Here is a 12986-nt window from a genome sequence, read left to right on the forward strand (position 1 = left end):
CTTTGCAAGCCAACTAACTGTTAATGAGTTATTGTCACTAATAAATGTCATGGTGTTTTTCTTTCTTTCTTTAAAACCTTGAAGAATGTGTCATGGTGATACCGTTACATAATTACCTTCAGGTTTAGCCTACTTATAGCCTACACCGATACAAATTTAGTTTAATATTATGAATGACTCTGAATGTACTTCACTAATGCAGACACGGTGAAATGATGGCACCAGTAAACACATGGATTATTTTCCAGACACTTTTATTGTGGAGACCCAGTACCCAGCCAGATTTTATTGTGGAGACCCAGCACCCAGTCAGATTTTATTGTGGAGTACCCAGTACCCAGTCAGCTTTTATTGTGGAGTACCCAGTACCCAGTCAACAGGCTGAATCACACACACAGTCCACTAAATTAGCCTGGGTTCCAGCCCGACTGAACTCCACCCCCTGGTGGTGACGCAGTGTGTGAAAGAGGCTGGCAACGCCAGGCTACCACTAAACAAGAGGTTTATGTACGTACACAAACTTTACACTCAACAAGGTGTGTGTTTGTACATGGGGAGAACGGGGTAAGATTAACCACTTTTTGCTTAAATTGCCCTGGAAGCAAGAGCAAGTGAGATGGCAGTAAAATCAAAACATCTAGACATATTTCAGGATGTCTGCTATCATTTGAAATTATGAGTTAGCATCTATGACAAAGGGCCATGAAAATATGATGTATTAACAAAAAGTGTGCAAGTGGTTCAACTTGTTTTATACAATGGAATATCACCAACATGCATGATTTATAAGTTCAGACCTGGGTACATTTGCTTTAACATAACAAATCATTATACAAAAAAGTAAAAAAAAAACTTGTTTGTGTAGAAATATGTTTGCCACTTTGCCCATGTGTCTGTCAACTCCACAGCCAGGTGGAAATGATGTTTGCGTTCTTATTTTAAGGTCAAATGACAACTCATCTGTATAGTTTTAAAGATAAAGTGGGTAGTTCATCTTACCCCGTTCTCCCCTACCACACAAACATCAGACTCAACAACAGGTTTATGTACGTACACACACAGAAGGCCATTTCTCAGAACACACAGTGTCGCACCACTGAGAGGAGCAGTTTGTTACCACACAGTTGGCAGCGGTGCCACCGTTAGGCTGAGTGCTGTGCCAGCCCTTGTAGCCCACGTCGGTGCCATCAGACCACAGCCACCTGTCGTCCACGTAGAGGTCGTTCAGTCCTATCCAGGTGTGACCGGCCGACGGGTCCTGGTCGTGGATCAGGTTCTCGATGTAGTTGTCCTCCGCCGCGTTGTGGATGGACGCCAGGTAGCCACCTGGATAAGCATGAGCATAACGATTTGTGTTGTGACGTGAAAACGTTGAGACACTTAATGTAGCGTTGACTGTTCTGGACACTTTACTGGACATAATATTCTTTGGTTATTACCTACGTTTATGCCTGCACTGTATTGACCATAGGCAGAGTATTTTTTTGCAGGTCGTTCAATCCGAGTGTATCAAAGGGTGCGTTCGGAAATGCGCACTGGGTGTGTTAGATAATCACCCGCGTCACGGTTACAGAGGTTAGGGTTAGGGTTATGTTTAGGCATAGTTTTACTGAGGTTAGGATTAAGGTTAGGTTTAGGGGTTAGGGTTAGGCATAGTTTTACTGAGGTTACTGCACTCACTACACTGGGTTAGGGTTAGGGTTAGGGTGCGCACCCGATGCGCATTTCCGAACACACCCTTTGATACACTCGGACTGAACGACCTGCAAAAAACTCCCATTGACCATATTCACACCGCGGCCATCTTGGTTCACATGACCACTTGGTGTGGCAACGCAGCCAATCAGAAGCTTCCGCAGGCGGGTCTGGCCTTACACAACAGCTTCTGATTGGCTGCATTACCACCCCATGTGGTCATGTGATCCAAGATGGTGAATAGTTAGCCCCTTTTCCACTGCAAGGTGGAACCAGAACTTTCAGGAACCTGAACCCATTTTTTTGGTTCTGGTTTTGTTTCCATTGCGTACGGCCCAGTTTCAGACGAGGTTCCTGGAACCATTTTTCGGTCCTACTCCTGAGGTAGAACTAAACTTGAGTTCTGGGAACCTGTGGGCGGGGCCAGCAGCGCTGCTGCTCTTTTTTTGGGACCTTCCCGGTTAGTTCTGGTTATATGGAAACGTAAGCAGAACTTGGTCCCTGAACTTCACAGGTTCTTGAAAGCTCTTGGTCCTGGAAAGTTCTGGTTCTAGTTCTGGGTCAGCCCTACAGTGGAAATGGGGCTACAGATTATTCTATTTTTTGCTTAGTTTTTTTGCTGTACACAACAGCACTTTTTTTCTTTTCATATTTCCCCGTAACTTTGTAACCGCCTCTGAGCGACTGATTTTCTCTCTTCGGACATAAATGGTATCTATCCATCTATCAGTCTATCTACCTACCTTGAGACAGGCAGTTCTTCTCTGCATCGTGCCAGCTCAGGTCTTTATGTATGAACTTGTAGCAGCGATGGCCGAAGTCAAACCAGAAATCTGGACAGTTTCCACGCTCCAGTTTGAACTCAGCAGCAGAGGGTCTGGCATGCACTGTGCCTACACACACACACACGCATGCACGCACACACACACACACACACACACACACACACACACACACACACACACACACACACACACACACACACACACACACACACACACACACACAAAAACAGAAAAAATATATATATCAAAAGATATGAATAAATCTAGGATACTGTACATACAGTAGCATAAATTAAATCATCATGTAGAGTACCGGAAGCTGCAACCGTACGGCCTTATATGGAACCATGTGGCACTGGTTCTCAAAGTGGGGTTTGGGGAGTCGGGACCCCCAGGGGTCCTCGAGGGCGTTCCAGGGGGGTCCCCAGCTAAAGGATTTATAGTTAGGAACCAAATGGACCCTACAGTTCTGTGAGTGCAAAATGGATTTAGAGATAACTAGAAGCAGTGCTCTTCCGAGCACAGGTCTCCACCAGGCCAGGCGTCCTGGTGGTGCTATAATAGGCCAATTCTTCGCCAATCTTAGACCTTTCATGGCAGTCGGACGCTGCATGCATAATTTGAGGCATTGTGTTCCAAAAATGTGTTTTGCTAAAGTCTACCTGCTGGTGGCGCTATAACAGGCCAATTTGAAAAGGGTAGCACTTGTTCCTTGATGTAGTGGGAATATGTGTGGCAAATTTCACGGTAATCGCAAGCTGCGTTGATGATTTGAGGCATTTTGTTCAAAAACGGAGCAATCCTGCAGACTTTTGCGCGCCACCATGAGGCTGATTTAAAAAAACAAGAGTGGCATTTCTTCCTCGGCCTAGTGGGAATGTGTGTGTGCGATTTCATGATAATTGCACTTTGCATTTGTGATTTGAGGCATTTTTTTCAAAACGGCTCAATCCTACAAACTTTGGAAGCCAATCTTAGCCAATCAGGATGGAATATGCAAAATCGGCACAGATCCATGTCGATCACATGACTGTCGAGATACTGCCTACCGATTTGTAGGCTTTTTGGACAAAATCTGTAAGAGTACTGTACAGAAATGTGTTTTGCAAACATCGGCCTCATGGTGGCGCTAGAACAGGCCCATTTGAAAAATGTGGGTCAGAGGTTCTGAATTGGCATCCAGGGAGTGTGTGTGCTCATTTTGGCAGCGACCGGGCCAACGGCGACTGAGATTAGGTGGTAACAACTAACTGCGAGGACGGAGGGACGGACGCGCGCACGGATGGAGACGAAAACATTCTCTCCCCCATGCCATCGGCTGGTGGAGACAAAAAGCGTTTCTGCAGGTTAATGTATAATGTATGTCATACTGGGGGTCCTTGTAAGAAAGACTCACTGCTATATGGAACTTTTCCTATTTGCAACCTTTCAAGCCGCAGCCCTACAAAATAATCATATTTGAACTGGGGACCCCCTGCACCCTGACAAGCACTTGGAATTGTAGCGTTGTAGATCAGCTATTTTCGCAGTTATTATCGTGAAAATATTCTATTTTTAGAGGTATTAAAAAGGTCTTAATTAAATGTCCTGCAAATATGCACATACCTTGTACACCACTATGGAACCATTAACCATATATGGAACCAAACAGCCTTTTAAAGAACACTTATATTAAAGAACCCTTATATTAATATACCTAGTGCCATGAGGCCCAGCAAGCACAGGAGTTGATGAATCATGTCAGCCTGAGGTGGTCTCTGGGTCACTGGAGCCTGAGTTGGGGTCTTCTGGCAGGGTCTTCTAGAAGAGATGGTGTTTCTGTCTGTGTGTCTTTTTATCCTCTCCACATGAGAATGTATTCACAGCTGGCATCATCTGATTGGTCATAATGCATCAGCAGCTGTGGAGTTCACATATACATTCAGCCCACCTTTCTCCACACACCTCAAACAGAGAGAGAGAGAGTGTGTGCGTATCAATATAGCACCTGTGGTGTTCACACACACACACACACACACACACACACACACACGCACACACACACACACACACACACACACACACACACACACACACACACACACATGAACGCATGCCTGGTCGCATGCTCTAGGTCACGGGTCTTCAACAGGGGGTCCGGGACCCCTAGGGGGTCCCAGAGTTACTACAGAGGGTCCTCCAAATCTTTGTGTGATAGAAACCTTTTTTCTCCTTTTTTATATTAGCCACTTGAACCCTAGTGTCCATATTCGGACAACTTTAGCCAAAAATAGCAGATCTACAAGCTCACAAGGTGTTGTGAGCTTGTAGACCGGCTATTTTCTGCAAAGAGGTTTAGTGTAGTATTGACGGTTCAAGTGGTTAAATATCTGAAAACACAAATTGACATGAATCCAATTTACACTGATGATTGTGCTGTCAAACGATATGGAATCTGGGGGTCCCTGCTTCATATCTCTCTCAGCTAAGGGGTCCTTTGCCTGGAAACGTTGAAGACCCCTGCTCTAGGTACTTCTACGCCCCCACCCCCACTGCTAAAGGCTTTACACAACCAATAGACCTGCATCATGTTTAAAGTGGTCCAGAACGTTAGCGAGGTCTCACTGATACTCTGATAGGCAGCTGACTCGAACCCTGGACCAGGATCTCTCTCTGCCCTACGAGGACTCAACTTCAGTCAAAATAAACTAAACTACTTTGCTACTAAAGGTAGTTTTGCGTTGTTGAAAGTCTATTCTTCTTCTCAGCAACCCACCCTTTCTGTAAATTACACTTTTTGAGCCACCGCAGACACAACACGGAAATAAGCGGCGGTCGAGTTGGGTGCGTTATATCCATCCATCCATCCATCCATCCATCTTCAACCGCTTATCCGGAATCGGGTCGCGGGGGTAACAGTTCTAACTGAGACCTCCAGATTTCCTTATCCCGAGCAACTTCCTCCACTCCCTCAGGGAGTATACCGAGGTCTTTGGTCTGCCACGAGGACCTTCCTAGGAAGGCGCTCGGGGGGCATCCGTACTAGATGCCCAAACCACCTAAGCTGACTCCTTTCCAATTAAGCAGCAGTTCTACTCCAAGTCTCTCTCGGGTGACTGAACTTCTCACCTTATCTCTAAGAGATACCAGCCACCCGTCTGAGAAAACACATTTCAGCCGCTTGCGGTGGGTGCAACCTTATACTTTGGGTCATGACCCACACTTCATGACCATAGGTGAGAGTAGGAATGAAGATTGCTCGGTAGACAGAGAGCTTTGCCTTCCAGCTCAACTCTTTTTTCTTCACCACATAATGTATTTTACAGAGTGGGTGGGGTGTTGAGAGGTTTCCCACCGCAGACAATAGACTTTCAACAACGCAAAACTTCCTCTGGTTAGGTGAGTAGCGAAGTAGTTTAGTTTATTTTGACTGAAGAGCTCTCCTCTGCCCTCCGTCTCCAAAGATCTCTGACCCTCTGTCTGTCTGCAGCCTGCCTTTTAAAGGCCACACCCAATTGACCAGGTGCAGATCATTTTCTAATTGGCTTCTCAGACCTACGAAACCAACCTTCCTGCAAGCCAAATGACGTCTTGATGACGTTATGATAACGTCCTCCGGTGACTCCGGTGACGTTCAGAACAAGGCACAGCCCATATGGGGATGATCTTGACGTCATTAGATTCAAGATTCAAGATTCAATAACTTTATTGCCATGTCAACAAGTTGATAGGAATTTGTCTTGGTTCACTCTCAACATAAAACAAAAAACAAAAAACAAAAACAAGGACAGTGCACATATACAGACATCCGTAAACATACAAGAGTAAACAACAGGAAACAATCCCCAGCAGCAGTTCAAAGTGCCATATACATACAGTATATTACCACATAAGTGCATAACGAGTCAGTGCAAGTTCAGGTTCAGGTGTCTAATAGCTAAGGGGTAGGTGCTGTCTCTGAAGCGAGATGTTTTGCTCCCAATGCTACTGTATCTCCTGCCTGATGGGAGGAGATTGAAGAGGTAGTGTGCAGGATGAGAGTTGTCTGCTATGATTTTATTAGCCTTCCTAATTATTCTTGTGGAGAATAGTGATGAGAGTGAGGGGAGGCTACGTCCTATGATCTTAGATGCTCTGCGTACTACCCTCTCTAGCTGAGTCTTGTCCTGGGATGTTGTGTGACCAAACCAGACAGTCATTGAGAAGGTGAGCACGCTTTCAATGGTAGCCCTATAAAAGTGGGTCATGGCTGCTTGGCTGACCCTGAACTTTTTTAGCTGCCGCAGGAAGTAGAGCCGCTGGTGTGATTTTTTGATCTTTATGCTGGTGTTGAGATCCCATGTAAGGGATTCATGGATGGTGGTCCCGAGGAACTGAAAGGAGGAGACCCTCTCAACCGCTTCCCCGTTAATGGAGAGAGGGAGGAGGGGACTGGAGATCTTTCTAAAATCAACCACCATCTCTTTGGTTTTAGAGATGTTCAGGATCAAGTTGTTGCTCTCGCACCATTCCACCAGCTCCCCTACTTCTCTGCCTTGAGACAGAGGACGTCATATGGACTTTTGTTAAATTGAAATATGAGCATGTAAGGTTATATTCTGGAAAACTGTAAATATCAATGATTCAATGATGAAAAAATATATATATTTTTTCTTTTCTGTTTTTGTCACGGGGGTGGGGGGCATTTGAATAGACAAAGGTCAGCGCCTATGGCAGTAAGTATAGACTGTAGTGTACACTTATACTCACACTTATGCTGGAATACTTTTACTATGGAGTTGATTACTTTGTCCACCACTGTCTGTGACCATGACAAGACGAACAGTTACAGACAGAGGAGGCCCTCTGTAGTATCTCTGTAGTAGCAGGTTTTAAATGAGATAAATGATTGGACAATTTGGCCAGTGTAAGTAAAAAGGTCTTAAATGAGTAGTTCACCCCAAAATGACTTTTTTTCTATTGATTACTCATGCCATGGAGACTAGTATTTTTTAATTTTTTGTCGCATTCCTAAGACAAAAATGTGATAACAATAAATGTACCCTCATTCGTCCCGTTTGGAAACGGGTCCCCATCCGGAATCAATGGGGGTAAATTTACTCGAATAAAAAAAACAAAATATATTATTGAACTCTAGTCTCCATGGCATGAGTAATCAATAGAAAAAAAGTCATTTTGGGGGTGAACTACTCCTTTAAGTCCTTAAATTGTCACTTCACTGTCTCCCCCCAATCTGTGGACCCCATTAGGGGTACCGACCCGCAGGTTGAGAACCACAAAGTATTAATGTTTAATGTAATATAACATCCACATTTAATAATGGTGTTTTTCTTTCTTTAAAACCTTGAAAAAAGGTGTCATTGAGATCCTGTTACATAATTACCTTTAAATAGCCTTTACTTCATGTCCAACGATACAAATTAGTTTAATGTTATGAATGTCTCTGACTTCACTAATGAAGACACGCTGAAATAATGGCACCAGTAAACACATGGATTAGATTCCAGACACCTTTATTGTGGAGACCCAGTGCCCAGTCATCTTTTATTGTAGTGACACATTCCACTCAACAAGGTGTTTATGTACGTACACAAACAGAAGTATATTTATTAGAACATGGCTCGTCACACCACTGAGAGTTACAGTTTGCTACCACACAGTTGGCACTTGTACCCTGATTTGGCTGACTACTCCACCACCCGGTGTAGCCCACCTTGTGCCCATCAGACCACAGCCATCTGCCCTCCACATAGAGGTCGTTCAGTCCAATCCAGGTCCTTCCGGGCGAGGCTGCCTGGTTGTGGATCAGGTTCTCGATGTAGTTGTCCTCCGCCGCGTTGTGGATGGATGCCAGGTAGCCTCCTGTATAAGAATAAGTATAAGGAATTGTATTATGATGTGATGACTTTGAGACACTTACAGTATGTAGCATTGACTGATCTGGACACTTTATATTACTTTTATGACTACTCAGCAGGCCTGGAATTTCATCACTTTAGGGGCAAGGCCACTTGGCTTTTGATGTTGTCAATTTTCTTTCAGGGCACAAAGGCCAAATGCCAGGGCAGGAAGGCCATCAAATAAAACAAGATTTTAGTCCATTGAAATAATGTATTGAATTTAAGGGTTAAGGATTAGTTTGAAATGTAATATGTAGACTATCTGCTGTGAAATAAGCATGGTATTTACAATCTGATCCATGTTCAGCCCTGCCTGCACAAGCCAAAGATACTGAATTCGTTTAAAATGGGTACTCAACAAAAGACACTGGTGACAACATGACAAGAAAGAGACACAGGTGTCTACATATTGACAAGACAGAGACAGAGGAGAAAGTGCTACAGTCAGCTGGGGCATTAATACCACAATGGTCTCAGGGAATGCCATTCTTTGGAGAGGCACAAGGCCAAACTGAGGGGCAACGACGGCTATGACCTTCTTGGCCTCCCTGATCGATCGATCTATCTATCTATCTATCTATCTATCTATCTATCTATCTATCTATCTATCTATCTATCTATCTACCTACCTACCTATCTATCTATCTATATATCTATCTATCTACCTATCTACCTATCTATCTATCTACCTACCTACCTATCTATCTATCTATATATCTACCTATCTATCTATCTACCTATCTACCTATCTACCTATCTATCTATCTATCTACCTACCTACCTACCTACCTACCTACCTACCTACCTACCTACCTTCAGACAGGCAGTTCTTCTCTGCGTCGTGCCAGGTCAGTTTTGCTTGTACGAACTTGTAGCAACGATGGCCGAAGTCAAACCAGAACTGAGGACAGTTTCCACGCTCCAGCCTGAACTCAGCAGCAGTGGGACTGGCGTGCACTGTGCCTACACACACACACACACACACACACACACGCATGTACGCACGCATGTACGCACGCACGCACGCACGCGCGCACGCACGCACGCACGCACGCACGCACGCACGCACGCACGCACGCACGCACGCACACACACACACACACACACACACACACACACACACACACACACACAGGGGTTAAAGAGAAACAGAAAAGATATCAAAAGAAAAATCTAAAGATATGTACAAATCTAAGATATCTACATACAGCATAAATACAATCATCAGGTAGAGTATACAAGAGGTTAGCCATGAGCTGCAATATGCTTATATGGAACCATGTGGCACTGGTACTCAAAGTGGGGTCCGGGGACCACAGTTCTGTGAGTGTTAAATGGATTTAGAGATAAAAAAGTGTTCTGCAGGTTAATGTATAATGTATGTCAAACTGGGGGTCCTTGAAAGAAAGACCCACTGCCATATGGAACCATGCAAGGATTCTCAGGCCTCGACCCCACAAAATAATCACATTTGTACAAGCACTTGTTGGAATTGTAAGGCCGGCTACACACAGTTGCGACAGCTATCGTGTCCGTGTAGTCTGAGATTGAGGGGGGGGAGGGGCGGATCCAATGCATTGTCAACGGAAGGTTGTTTGGTTTTTTGTCATTGCCGTGTCTCTTGGCCAAAATACAGCCTGTGGTTGAGCTAGAGACACAGCGACGACAAGTTGTAGGCAAGATGCTACGAAGCAGACAAGCTGCAAGGAGCATTGGTAATGAGACAGAAGGTCAGGGTTGAACCGCCAACAAATAGGACACGAAGGGCTGTCCTGCTATCCACTGGGCGGGGTTTAACTTGTAGTCTACTAGTCTACACTACAGCTTCGCGGCTTTTTTTTTCTTTTAGTTTTTTTTAAACCACGCGTAAATAAAATAAATGCATCACCGGAATAAATTGAGCCCTGGCCCTAAATATGCGTTATTATAACCCAAGGTGAGTGCATTGTGTCATTCAGCTATTCCAGAAATATAGGCCTATGCATATCAAAAGCAGATCGCATGGCTATAATAAGCCATGAAACAATTCAGGTGTCATGGAGTTTTGGAAATCTCGTTCCCCCTCACGCTAGATGTTATTTCCACATAAAAAATGTATACATTATCGTTTGTTTGATTGATTGAAGACTTTATTAGAAGTTTGCTTAGAAAAATCAATAGAGTTAAAATATCAAAGCATTTTATTTTATTTATGTCTAGGCCTATATATCTTTTAACAGATCTACTCCTTAAGAACTACACGGCCGAGATCCACATCCGCTTGCATCTCCCGCGTAACCGCTCACGTCCCGCGAAGCGTTTGTGGGAAATGGATTCTTATTTTGATCCAATGTTTTGATTGTGATGCGTGCGTGAAAAGATGTTTCACGCAACTGTGTGAGTCCGGCCTGTAAGAGTTGTGGCATCACATTTAGTTTGACTCAGCTTCATACAGTAAATATTGTGAAACTTGCCGAACTACAAGCTCACAGTCACAATTGTGAGTTTGTATCAGCTATGTATTTTCACAATTATTATCGTAAAAAGATTGTAACTTTAGAAATATGCAGATACCTGTATACACTGACTGTACACCATAACCATATGACATTTTAAATAACCTTATTAATATACCAGTGCCATGAGGCCTTTTAAAGAACCTTATATTAATCTATGAAGCCTTTTAAAGAACCTTATATTAATCTACCTAGTGCCATGAGGCCCAGCCAGCACAGGATTTGAGGAATCAGCAGCATGTCAGCCTGAGGTGGTCTCTGGGACAGTGGAGCCTGGGTGGGGGTCTTCTAGAAGAGAGAGTGTTGCTGTCTGTGTGTCTTTTTATCCTCTCCACATGAGAATGTATTCACAGCTGGCATCATCTGATTGGTCATGATGCATCAGCAGCTGTGGAGTTCACATATACCGTACATTCAGCCCACCTTTCTCCACACACCTCAAAGAGAGAGAGAGAGAGGGTGTGTGTATCAATATAGCACCTGTGGTGTTCACACACACACACACACACACACACACACGCTAGGACTCCGGAGGTCCCAGAGGTCCCAGGTACAATTCCAGCTCCAGCTATGTGTGGAAGTGCAAGACACCTAACTGCTCCCCTCCCCCGCACTCCCTGTGGGCGGGGGAGCTATCGGCTATTTTATAGCCGATAGCTATAGCCGATCTACATCGACACGTTGTGAGCTTGTAGATCGGCTATTTGAACTATTTGAAAATGCTTTACAAAATAGTAAAAAAAAAATCACACCCGTGTGAAGTGAAGCTGTGTGTGTGTGTGTGTGTGTGTGTGTGTGTGTGTGTGTGTGTGTGTGTGTGTGTGTGTGCGTGCGTGTGTGTGTGTGTGTGTGTGTGTGTAGATCATGTGTACCGATTTTTGTGACATTTGAAGAAAATAATGTAGGAGCAAAAAGTGTGTTTTGGAGAAAATTCAAGATGGCGGAAAATCTATCCTGGCGCAAATGGGCGTGGCGTGAATCCAGGGAAAAAAGAATTTTAATTTTCCGATCTACGGTTCAAGAGTTACGGGGCAAAACGTAAAGTGGGCCATTATAGCGCCACCATGAGGCCGAGTGATGTAATTATTTTTCGATTAATTCTTAAAATCATTATGAATCTCCTCTCCGAGGTTTGAAACTGTAGCTCCTATGGTTTACGAGAGAAAAATACTTGAAAGTGATTTCTTGCATTGTCCCATTATAAGTCAATGGGGACAATTAAGCGTTGTTTTTTGCCGATTACGTCGGCATGGTAAGGCGGATCGGAACGAAAGGTAATAGAACACCATTCCCGGCCGAGCCGCACATTTTGATGTATATATTGCGCGAGTGGCGTAAATGGTGCGGCACTAGTTATGCGCCGAAGTCAGGCTACATACACACGGACGGACGGACAGACCCACACAGCCACGTATAGGGAGCTGCACACAGCTCCAAAAAGGGCAAAGAGGTTTAGGGTTTAGCTTGGTGAAAATAGGGCCCTAAGTGATCCAAACAAACAGTGATCCTGCAGGTTGCCTATATGCCTTAGGACTTTACATAGCCTACATATTTTGTGACATATTGAATTGCATTACACCAAAGGTACAGTAGCTGTTTCACCAATTCAGAGCACAAAATTATGACATATTGATATTTTGGCTTGCTTGATGGCTTTTAAAGAAAATGGAGAAAGGATTGAGAGTTAGTGTGAAAGAGTCCTTGAGCAAGACTCTGAACCCCTAGTTGCTCCCGGTGAGCAGGTTGCTGCCTTGCATGGTTTCCTCTGACATCAGTGTATGAATGTGTGTGTGTGAAAGGGTGATTGTAATGCAAAGTGCCTTGGATAAAGGCCTAAGGCGGTATATAAATGCACCATTTACCATTGACTTTTTTTTAGTGACAGTAGCTTTTTATTTTCCAAAAGGTTTTGCTTCAAACAAAGGAAGAAAATGCAACAAATTGTGTTACAATAAAATCACTGAGGTCACATCTTATTGAACATAAAACAGCACTTTTGGTGAAAGAAAAACAGACAGTACCAAAAAATAAAATACAATAAAACTACACGTATCCAAAGCATGTGGATGAACGTTTCTTCACTTTTCTCATCAAAAAAGAACAAACAATGAAAGACACAAACTGAACAAACA

The sequence above is a fragment of the Nannobrachium achirus genome (genome assembly GCF_963921795.1).
Source record: "Nannobrachium achirus genome assembly, chromosome: 10".
Lineage (NCBI taxonomy): Eukaryota > Metazoa > Chordata > Actinopteri > Myctophiformes > Myctophidae > Nannobrachium > Nannobrachium achirus.